The following is a 10,618-nucleotide window of genomic DNA, read 5'->3' on the forward strand; positions in this document are numbered from 1 at the left end:
GAGCTAATCTGAACGTCTTGAGTTTCTTCTGGTTTTATGAGTCACTAGCGTTTCCACTAAAGGTTCAAGGCCACGATCGTGTAATCATGCGTTCAGCTCATTGGGATTGTAATAACTAAAGTCAGTTCTCGTACGTGTCCAACAGGGCTGTGCACACGCGGGGGTCCAGGTCACTTCTCCCACCAGCGGCGAGCCTGTGACCAAGGTCGGCTGACGTATAACTTCCAAGGTTCCTGGCTGGCCCCCAGTCCCTGATTAGTGCATGGTCTTTGATGTCCTGGGAATTTTCAGAGACAGGAAAAATGCGTACAGAGGAACAGCTAATGGGAAAAAAGCTACCACGCACGCACACGTGTCCTGAAAATAGATCTGCTGTTTCTCAAGTCTGCGTTGGGCTGGGAACTCGTGCGTGGCCCTGTGTGGTGTGCCAAGGGGGATAAGGCCTGCAGCGGGACTCGGTGCCCGTCTGCCAGGCTGTGTGAATGAGCACCGCGGACGGAGCAGCTGGAACTGCGTCCAGATTCCCCTCCTCTCGTGAGGACACATCACTGGATTAGGGGCCACCTTCTCCAGGATCACCTCGTCCTGACAAACCACATCTGCAGCAACCTCGTCTCTGCATTGGGCCCCATCCTGGGTCTGGGGGAAACACACGTCAGCAAGTAACGCCCAGCACGTGGAAGTGGGAGCAAGTGAGCGTCTGGGCCCACCGTGTCCCTGGGAGGCCAGCAGCCCTGCTCCCAGGCTTTCAGGGCCGGCATCACGGGGGATGAGGAAGGTCCCTCTCGCAGGCAGGGACGTCGGACATGGGGCCCGGCCCCCCTGTAGAACCTAGCGGCCACAAACGGTGTGGGCTTGGTGGGGGGGAGGTAATCCACTCAGCTGAAAACAAGTCCACATGGAAACGTGTCTGACTTCGGGGGGCAGGGCGGTGAGGGCCTACACCTTCCGCCTCGGTGGGCCGCGGGCACCACATCGCTGGGCAGGTGCATGAAATGCCTGGAGCGAGAGCCTTGGAAGTTCCTCCTCAGGGTCGGGAAGCAGCCGGCAATGGTGACCAAGAATGCGGGGCAACAATGACACCCAGGTCTGGTTTCCTTGACAGGAAGGGACTGGGTCACACGCTCATTCACGGGCGCAGCCACGAGCACAGGGAGGCCAGGGCCTCAGTCGGGGTCAGACCTCCAGAGACGCCCATGTTCAGGAGTCTTTAAGGAAAACTTTCTCCGAACTTGGAAACGAGCCCTCCGAGTCCTCAGCAAGTTTCCTGGGAAGTTAGACTTTCCTGAGCTTGTCTGTTTGGCCGCGAACGTTGTTGTGACCAATTCTCTTTAACCCCGAGACTGGATCAGATCCAACAGAACCTCACCAAGAGGAAGGAGACTTTCTTCGAGGATGCGGCCCCAGGTGGCCCCGCTCAGGGGTCTAGATGAGGAGGGGCCTCCCGGAGGAGGGGGCCGGGTGCTGAGAGCCCAGTGACAGCCCACGGGACGCCATCCGCGGTGACCAGCTCCAGAGCAGGAGGGGTGAGGCCCCGGCTGGGGCAGGAGCTTCTGCAGAGAACAGACGGACAACCCGTGAGGCACGAAGGCCAGTCCTGGGACAGAGCGACCTTCCGGACCGGCCCCTGAGGGCTCTCTTGGGGATCTTTTGCTGCTCCTCTGCCCTGAGCACACCCTCCAGCCCTGGGAGGACGACCCCCTCCTGCCACCCAGCCCCGGGTCCTGACTCGCCCGCTTTCCACTCATGCACACACCGAACCCCCCTTCCTGGGATGTTGCTGGTGTAGACGCCCCACCGCGCCCCAGGAGCCGGGATCTCGTGCCGAGGATGGCCTGGACGCCAGCAGCAGGGCCAGGAGCTTCGAGCCCTCCCAGCTGCCTCTCCAGACTTCCGACGGCTGCCCAAGGCCCAGGAATGCCCATTCGGTTCAAGTCTGACCCGCTTCCTCGCACAGTGACCCCATCAGTCCACGGATTACTTTGGTTTTGCAGACCCAGAGACACTGTCTGAACTGACTTTGTCATGTCTTATTTCACGACACTCAGCACAGAGCCAGGACGGAGAGGAGCCTGGAACCAAAGCCCACCCGAGGGGTCCCGGGCAGCAGGCAAATAGGGCCAGCGGCGCCCTGGGCTGGAGAGAGGCTCCCCATTCAGCTATGTGCCCCCTAAACCAGCTCCCAACCCCAACGCTGCACTGTGTGACCCCCTGCATGGACCCCTCCCCCCATACTGTGTGCCCCCTGGACCAATTCCTGACCCCTTCCCCATACTCTGTGCCCCCTGGACCCGCTCCTGGGCCCTCCCCCATGCTGTGTACCCTTGCACTGGTCTCTGACCCCTCCCTGCGCTGTGTGGCCCTGACCATTGCCATCTGCCCCCAGGCCAGCGCTAAACATACAGCTTTCTCTCTGTTTACTGACATCCAAAGCCTCATGTTCCAGGATATTTTTAAAGCTTGGGGAATAAGGATGCTTTTGCTCTCATTATGTGAACAATTTGGCCAATTTCCACCTTCTGTTTGCTGATGCAAAGAGATACAGATCAGATTTCCTCATCTGAGCTGGAACCCTGTCCCCAGACCCCAGGGGTGGGCTCCCCCAGGGTGGGACTTGGGAGAGTTCTTGCTGAGCCCAGCCCACTGCGACTACCTACAGCCCATGCTGGTCTGCAGCTCAGAAACCAGGGTGACGAGGGGCGGGGTGTGAGCCCCCAAGATGCCAGCTGGGGGAACACGGTCCCTTCTGTCCTGACGGAGACCTTTCCGGTCGTCCACGGAACAGGCTCAGCCGACATGTGGGGTTCCCTGGGAGCCCAGGATAAAGACCCCACGTCTCTCCCTCAGCACAGCTGGTACCCACCTCCCAACAGGCCTGAGAAGTGTTGGCTGAGTGAATGAATGAATGAGCTTTCCCAGACTTTCACACAGAAGGCTACCCCATATCCTGTGTGCACCTGACGGAGCCCGGGCTCTGTGTCCTCACCCTCCGTCCACCAAGCAGATGGCTCTCCGTCTCCGGGACACATTGCCCAAAGAGCAGGCACAGAGCTCCTGGGAAGGATGGCTCAGCTGCCACAACTCCCCAGAACTTAACCGCAGGGCCCTTGGGGTGCACATGCCGGGGGGCTGGCTGTCTCCGGGGCACTGATCTGAGGGGTGGGAGATTTCTGCACGCCGCGTGACTGTCCAGGCCTCCGAGCTGGGGATTCCGCAGCCGGGATTTTGTCTCAGTCCCTGGAAAAGGCATCAACCCCCACCAACCCCTGGACTTGCACACCCAGCCTTGCCCCCAGGGGAAGGAGGGGTCACAGGCTGGCTGGAGGCCCACCTGCCCAGCAGAGAGAACACCCACTCATTTCCAGCCTTAAGGGCAGGTCTTGGGGTCTGTTTGGCAGAATCAGAACTGACAGCACCACTTACCTTCTGTGGAATGTGTTTGGCCACATCACCTGGCTAAGGGTTGTCATGGGCACTTTGCACAAAGCGCGTCTGGGCGCACGCTCCCGCCCCCCTCTGGGGCCACCACGTCGGGCCCCGTCCGCGGTCTGGGTGGAGGCCACGCCAGAGCCTCTGGGGGAGGTGCCCAGAGGGACCCAGGAAGTCTGGGTCTGCTCCCATCCACAGCGCACTTGGAGGGGCCGCTAGGGGGCCCGGGTATCACTGCACGCTCAGAGAGCACTGGACAAAGGCCAGTCCTGGCGCGTCGCCGGCCACGCCCCTTCCCTGTCCCTCCCTGAGGCCCCACCAGGACACCCTGCCCAGCTGGAGCCCACCTGCTCTAGGAGGATGACGGTAGGGCTGGGAGAGGTCAGGAGGGAGGAGGCCGTGTCCAGGCTGACTCCGTGCGCACCCATCCTGCAGCCCAGGGACTTCCCGAGCTCAAGAGAGGCGGGGCGCCTGAGAACACAGGGACTTTCCCCGGAACGAACACATTTCCTGAGAGCGCACAGGCGGCCCCCGAAGCCACCTTCCCTCCTGCAGCCATGCAGAGGCCACATCGATGACCCCAACCCAGGAGACACCAAAGCGAGCCAGGCGAGGAACTGGGGTGACCCAGGTATGTGGGTGTGACCCTGGGCGGGAAGGGAAGGCGTGCCCTTCTGGGCTCACTGGGCAACATATCATGGTAGGCGAGCTGGGGGCAGACAAGGCTCTAGGCAGGAGCCCTGCCCCCGCCCTGTGGGGACCCCTTACGCATTGCTGTCACCTACCTCCAACCTTCCTCTGTTCATAGAAAAGCAAAGCAACAAACAAAACAGCCTGTCCCATAGAAACGTGCATCACCAGTCTGGTCCAGGAGGAAGAGCCTCAGGTGCCCACTCGGCGACCACGGCTGGAGCTACTCCCATCCCCATGACACCCTACGCCCACAGCACCTGCGGGGTTCCAACGCCCCGTGAGCCGGGGACAGTCTTACCTTCCACAGGGGAGGAAGCACAGCCTCCAGCTCATGCAGCGGAGCCTGGAGCCCACCCTCCCAGATCCGCCGAGCCATCGGGGAGCCCATGTCCTGAGAAGCGCAGTGTCATAAAACGCCTTTCCCTTGAGAGCTAATTCAGACCATGCTTTTCCCATCCCACAGGCAGGACTTCCTAAAGGCAATGGACTTGGAGATGTGACGTTGGCAAAGCCCTGGCCTTTCCCAGACTCAGTTTCCATCTCCCCATCTATGGCTTCTGGGGCAGGGTTGAACCAGCCAGCGTTCACCAAAATGCCCACCCAGCTGTGGAAAAGCAGCAGGTCACCTTCCCGATGGATCCCAGGTGGGCTGATGTTGGACAACCTAGGAGGTCCGCTTGGAGTGAGAAGCCGCAGGATGGGCTGGGGGACGGAGGGCAGCCCACCACGCCCGGGCTCTGTCCTGACGGCGTGGTCATAGCCTCCCTGAAGACAGAGGGCCCCCCATCGGAAGCACAGGCGTCCACCCTGTAACCGGCAACAGCCATGAATATTCTGCTCTGAGCTAAATACGAGAAATGCGGATGTTGAAAATAGCCATCCTGGAAGACTCTAAATGAGATGATCAGCCTATTTCTGGAGAGAGTCCTGCCCTGAACGGTGGGTACCAGGAACTAAGGCCCAGTCTGCCTGGGCCGCAGTCTTCCCAGCTCCGAAGCAGAGAGAGAGCCCTGTCTGAGAGCAAGAGATCCAGCACTCTGCCAACAAACACGCATGGAGCAACCGCTTTGCATCATTCACTGGTTCCCGGAAATACAAAAAGTATCTGTGCTTTCTCTTCCTCCCAGGAGCTCATAACCTAGTGTGTCCTGGCTTTGCCCTTGACAGGTGCTGAACCAAGCGCTGACGTGCAGGTTTCTCGGCAACAAGACATGGGCCTGTTAATGCGGTTCCCCAACCTGAAGGCCGGCAAGCCCATCCCGAGGGGAAGGTTCAGCCGGGAAGTAGACGCTGTGCTCCGCAAGGGTGAGAGAAAGCGAGAGGCAAAGTCCAGGGAAGGGTGGGCACAGCCCCCTGGCCGGTGTCCAGGAGCAGGTGTCCCCAGGGACAGGCCCACAGGGCGGGCACGTTTGCAGGACCTCTCGCCCCCCACCCCCGGGAAACGGCTCTTTGTGCTCCCACCGCAAGGAGGTTCTGCCCTATTCCTAGCTTGCTGAGACTCCTTATCACGAATCGCTGTTGAATTTTGTTTTCCACCCCTATGTGAATTCTCTGCTTTATTCTGCAAATGTGGTGATTGCCATTCATTTTTTTAAAGATTTTATTTATTTATTTGACAGAGAGAGAGAGACAGCGAGAGAGGGAACACAAGCAGGGGGAGTGGGAGAGGGAGAAGCAGGCTTTCCACTGAGCAGGAAGCCTGATGCGGGGCTGGATTCCAGGACCCTGGGATCATGACCTGAGCCAAAGGCAGACGCCCAACAACTGAGCCACCCAGGTGCCCCTCATTTTTTAATGTAAAACCAACCTTGCCTTCCTGGGGTCAAACCCACCTGGTTATGATGTGTTACCCTTGCTCTATACGCTGGACTCGCTCTGCTGATATTTCCTTAACAACTTTTGCATCTATGTTTATGAGGGATATTGGTCTATAACTTTCGTATAATTCCCTTGCTATGTATCAGTCCTCCGTAAAAGGAGTTAGAAAGCATTCCTTACACCTGTATTTTATTAATTTAAGACTGCTGTTATTTCTCTAAGTATTTGACAGGATTTATCAATGAAGCCATCTGGCTTTAGAGTTTTTCTTTCTAGGAAGGTTTTTTATTAAGAATTCCATTTCGGGGCACCCGGCTGGCTCAGTGGGAAGAGCCTATGGCTCTTGATCTCGGGTTCGTGAGTTCGAGCCCCATGTTGGGCGTAGAGATGACTAAATAAATAAATAAACTTAAAAAAAAAAAAGAATCCCATTTCTTGAACAGCTATGGGCTATTCAGATTGTGCCTGTTTTCATAAACTATTTTTTTCAAGGAATTTGTTCTTGGACCTAACTTGTCAAACTTATTGGCATCAGTTTGCTTGTACTATTTCCTTATTATCCTTCCAATGTCTGCAGGATCTGTTATGATGGCCCCTCTCCCCTTGATACCAATAATTTTTAGATTCCTTCTTTCCTTTTTTCTCAGTCTTGTTAGGATTTTGCCAATGTTAATCTCTTTGGAGAGTCAACTTTCGGTTTTTCCAATTCCTCTATTGGTCAACTGCCTTCCATTGCTGATTCCTATTCTTGTCTTTAGAATTTCCTGCCTTCGACTTATTTGGAGTTTAATTTGCCTTTTTTTCCCCTAGCTTCTTCAGATGAAATCATATCATTAATTTAGAATTGTGCTTCTTTTCTTTCCTTTTATTTTTTAAGATTTTATTCATTTATTTGAGAGAGAGAGTGAGTGAGAGAGAGAGAACATGAGCCAGGGGGAGGGGCAGAGGGAGAAGCAGACCTCCGGCCAAGCAGGGAGCCCGATGCGGGGCTCGATCCCAGGACTCTGGGATCATAACCTGAGCCGAAGGCAGATGCTTCACCGACTGAGCCACCCAGGCGCCCAGAATCATGCTTTTCTGACATAAGCACTCAAGGCTATGAATTTCCACTCAACACCGCTTTGGCACATCTCACAAACTGATATGTTTAGATTTCCTAAGAATTGCCCTGGAATTTTTTTTTCTCTGACCCATGGATTCTTTAAAAGAGTTTTGCTTAATTTCCAGATATCTTGGGGATTTTCTAGGTAGCTGACTGGTTTCTAATTTCATTTCATTGCAGGAAGAAAATACACCATGTATGACTGTGAATTTTTTAATTTTACTGAGGCTCGTTTTCACGCTCAGGTAGGTGGTCTGTCTTCATGAGGAAGCCATATGCCCTTCCAAGTGTCTGTCAGTTAGGTCACGTTGACCGATGGTGCTGTTCAAGCCTTCTATAGTTTTACTGATTTGTCAGCCTGAGTGGTTTGTCCAAGAAAGAAAGAAGGATGTTAATTAAGTATCTCCAACCGCAGGGCCCCAAACACTCCTCTCCAAATAATCCGAAGTAGCTATGAAATTTCTATGCAAAACCACAGCCTTGGTGTTACTTGGGAAGAAAGCAGGCCAAGACTGCAAAATGTTAACTATACTGGAATTAAAATAAAAATAAATTTAAAAATAAAAAATAAATAAGAAGGACTGAAAAACGTCTGTCAGAAAGAAGAGGAAAGGCAGCAAGCCTCAGCTCCAGGCCCTGCCCACAGCCCCCAGCCAGACTGCGACCCGGGAGGCGTGGCCATGGGGACCCCTGAAAGCCCATCCTCGAGGGCCAGCAGCGCATCAGGGAAAGCAGGATTGGGAGGAACTGTTCTCCCAAAAGCCTAATGGGAAGGAAGAAGGTCCACTGGGATTTGGGTGAGGAAAGGAGTGGTGTGGGCGTAGGTGGCCCACAGAGGGTCCAGAGCACCTGCTCCCAAAGCAAACCTTCCCCCGAAGGACCACAGACCCCAGACTGACAGGAAGGCTGAGGTCTCACTGCAAACCTCATGCAGAAAATAGACAAGAGGGCTGAAACCCGCAGACAACGCTCCAGAGCATCAGGAAAGGAACAGAGAGAAGTCCACTCCTCCTCCGGAACGCAAGAAGGAAACCACGCGTCTACACCCCAAACAGAACCAACTACAGCCCAACAAGCGTCTGAGGACGTGAAAACCCACCTAAACCCACCTTGAATCAGAAATCCACATCTCCAGGACGGAAATGGATGAAAACAGGGAGAAGAGGGGAAAGTGTTGATCGAAGTCAGAAAAGAAAAGGAAGAACGAGACAGAATTATTCCGGAACTGAAGAAAAGAGCGCGAGAGGTCCAAGGGAGAAGAGACTCACAGCAAATTTAATACAAAGACATTTGGCCAAAGAAAGTCGGCGAGGGACACCTGGGTGGCTCATTGGGTTGGGCGGCTGCCTTCTGCTAGGGTCCTGACCCTGGGGTCCTGGGATGGAGTCCTGCATCGGGCTCCTTGCTCGGCGGGGAGCCCGCTTCTCCGTCTCCCTCTGCCTGCTGCTCCCCCTGCTTGTGCTCTCTGTCTCTCTCTCTGACAGATAAATGAATAAAATCTTTAAAAAAAAAAGAAAGAAAGAAAGAAAGTGAGCGAAACAAGGCCTAAGATGGAAAGGAGAGGCAAAGAACACACACAGCATTCCTCAGGGGAAAAGAGCGCCACAGAACCAACATTCCAAAGCAGAATCCAAGAGAACATTCTAGAAACACGAGACTTGAGTGTGTGCCTCGCAAAGGGCCCACAGGGAGCATGAGAAAAGTAACCCAGAACAACCACTTTCCAGGCATACATTAGTAAAATTCTGAGTTATCAAAGAGGAAGACAATCTTCAAGGCCTCCAGCATAAAGAAAAATAAGTTAAAAAGGCAAAGAATTAGATTAAACCCAGCTAGTCCCTCTTTCTCCTGAGTTGGAAGCAAAACCTTAAAATCCCTGACCCACAAAAGAGCGTGCTTCCCCGGCATTAGCACCACTCGCCTTCCCAACTGGATGCAAGATTAGGAGTTGACCTTCCCATGTCCTAGAGACCCCCGGTCGTACCCACATGTGGGATGGATGGAGGTTAAGAGTGAAATGGGAGAATGGTGTCTGTCAAAGAGAAATACAGAAACCCTTTACCCCTTTAGCCAATCTTCGCAGGCAGATCAGCTTCAGGAAAGAGTTTGTGCGGAGGTTAAGGGTCTGGAAATTGGCTCTTCAGCCTCTATGTACACACGTCCGATGGAAGGTCTTTGCGAGTCTCCACGTTACGCATGCCCCAGGCCGACATGACGGCAAACAAGAGCCCTTTCTCAGGGGGTCCTAAAAAGAAGCTAACGTCTTCCCATCAAGCCCCAATCAGCCCAGAGGATGCTGGTCACCTGCAGGCTCGCCGGCGGCTGAGCTCACATGGGTATTGGGGTGCAGGTTCGCCGGTGGCTGAGACACCGTGGGTTTCAGGGTACCAAGGCACAGACCTCCTCCATAAAGATTATCTCTGGGCCACAAGTGGACAAATTTAGAGCCAGAGTTGGTGCATGGTTGCTGGTGAACGGGGGTGCCGTCCCTCGCAGCTGGCCAAGCTTGGGGCGGGGTGGTGCCCCCTCTGCGAGGGCACTGGTCCCCCCTTTACACAGAGACTCCCACAGACAGATTGGTGCCCAGGAGCCTACCCAGTGCGCCGGTAGGATGAGGACAGGAGAGCTGTCATAACTAAGATAGCATGAGTCACAGAGTGGGGGAGGTGACTGCCCAGGGTTGGGGGGCAGGCCAGAGACCACTGTCCCCCTGAGACTCCCGGTTAACTGTCTAGAACCAGGTTAGAGTGAGCAGACAAGCCTACGCTCCCAGGAGCCTCGGCAAGCGCAGGTCACCCCGCGGTTAGAGACGGCCAAGCTCTGTACCGCCCTCGCCCGCATCCAGCCACCTGGGGAGGCAGAGGTCCCGGTGCCTGAGACCCCGCCGAGGGGAGGGGGAGCCTTTCTCCACGAAGAGACATTGATGCCTCTCTTGTGCCCAAGTCAATCCAGGGGTTGTCTAAGCATTTGGAATCACAGAAACCAGGGTTGAAGCTCGTCTCCACCACTAACGGGCTGTGTGGCCTCAGGAACGCTACCTAACCACGCTGGGCTCTGAGTTTCCTTATCTGTAAAATAGCAATAAAAACAGAATCTACCCCGAGGGTCACGGGTGGACCACAGGATGCCGGGCACTTGGGCACCATTCCCGGAATGCAGGAAACAAGCGGGAAGGATATGCTATTATTGTTCCAGGAAGCCCAGGTCCCACGTTTCTCCTCTGGCAGCTTTGTCGTTGGAAACCTTTTAATTTCCGGCTAAAGGAGCTGCCAAGATCCCTGCCCTCCTCTGCACCCTCCCTACATCCATCCCTCTCCCTCCCTTCCTGACTGCTCCTGTCCCCTGGCTCACCCCATTTTCTCCCGGGAGCCCTCTCTTGGGGACAGAAAGCCATCCCCCTAGCCCCCAATCCTGGTGTCCCCCAATCACGTCCTGTGAATTGAAAAACTCACTATCAGAAAACAGGCAAGGAGAAGAGGAAAAGGAGGAGCTGGGAGCCCAGAATCTCCTAGGTCCTTCCACCTTCGTGCCTGAGCCCCATCCTGAGTCTGTTCTGCCCCTGAGTGACAAGGACCC

General features: G+C 55.0%; 1 long non-coding RNA gene across 1 annotated transcript; it reads left to right on the top strand.

Moving 5' to 3' along the window:
- The first annotated feature begins 4,602 nt into the window (after positions 1 to 4,602).
- On the top strand, positions 4,603 to 7,530 carry LOC123836034 (uncharacterized). Its single transcript, XR_006788859.1, has 3 exons — positions 4,603 to 5,061; positions 5,290 to 5,427; positions 7,223 to 7,530. It is a non-coding gene; the product is annotated as an uncharacterized LOC123836034 (long non-coding RNA).
- The last annotated feature ends 3,088 nt before the right edge of the window (positions 7,531 to 10,618 follow it).

The sequence above is a fragment of the Mirounga angustirostris genome, unplaced genomic scaffold (genome assembly GCF_029215605.1).
Source record: "Mirounga angustirostris isolate CCGP_5_RB_7025 unplaced genomic scaffold, mMirAng1.0.hap1 SCAF_12, whole genome shotgun sequence".
In the NCBI taxonomy this organism is placed as follows: Eukaryota; Metazoa; Chordata; class Mammalia; order Carnivora; family Phocidae; genus Mirounga; species Mirounga angustirostris.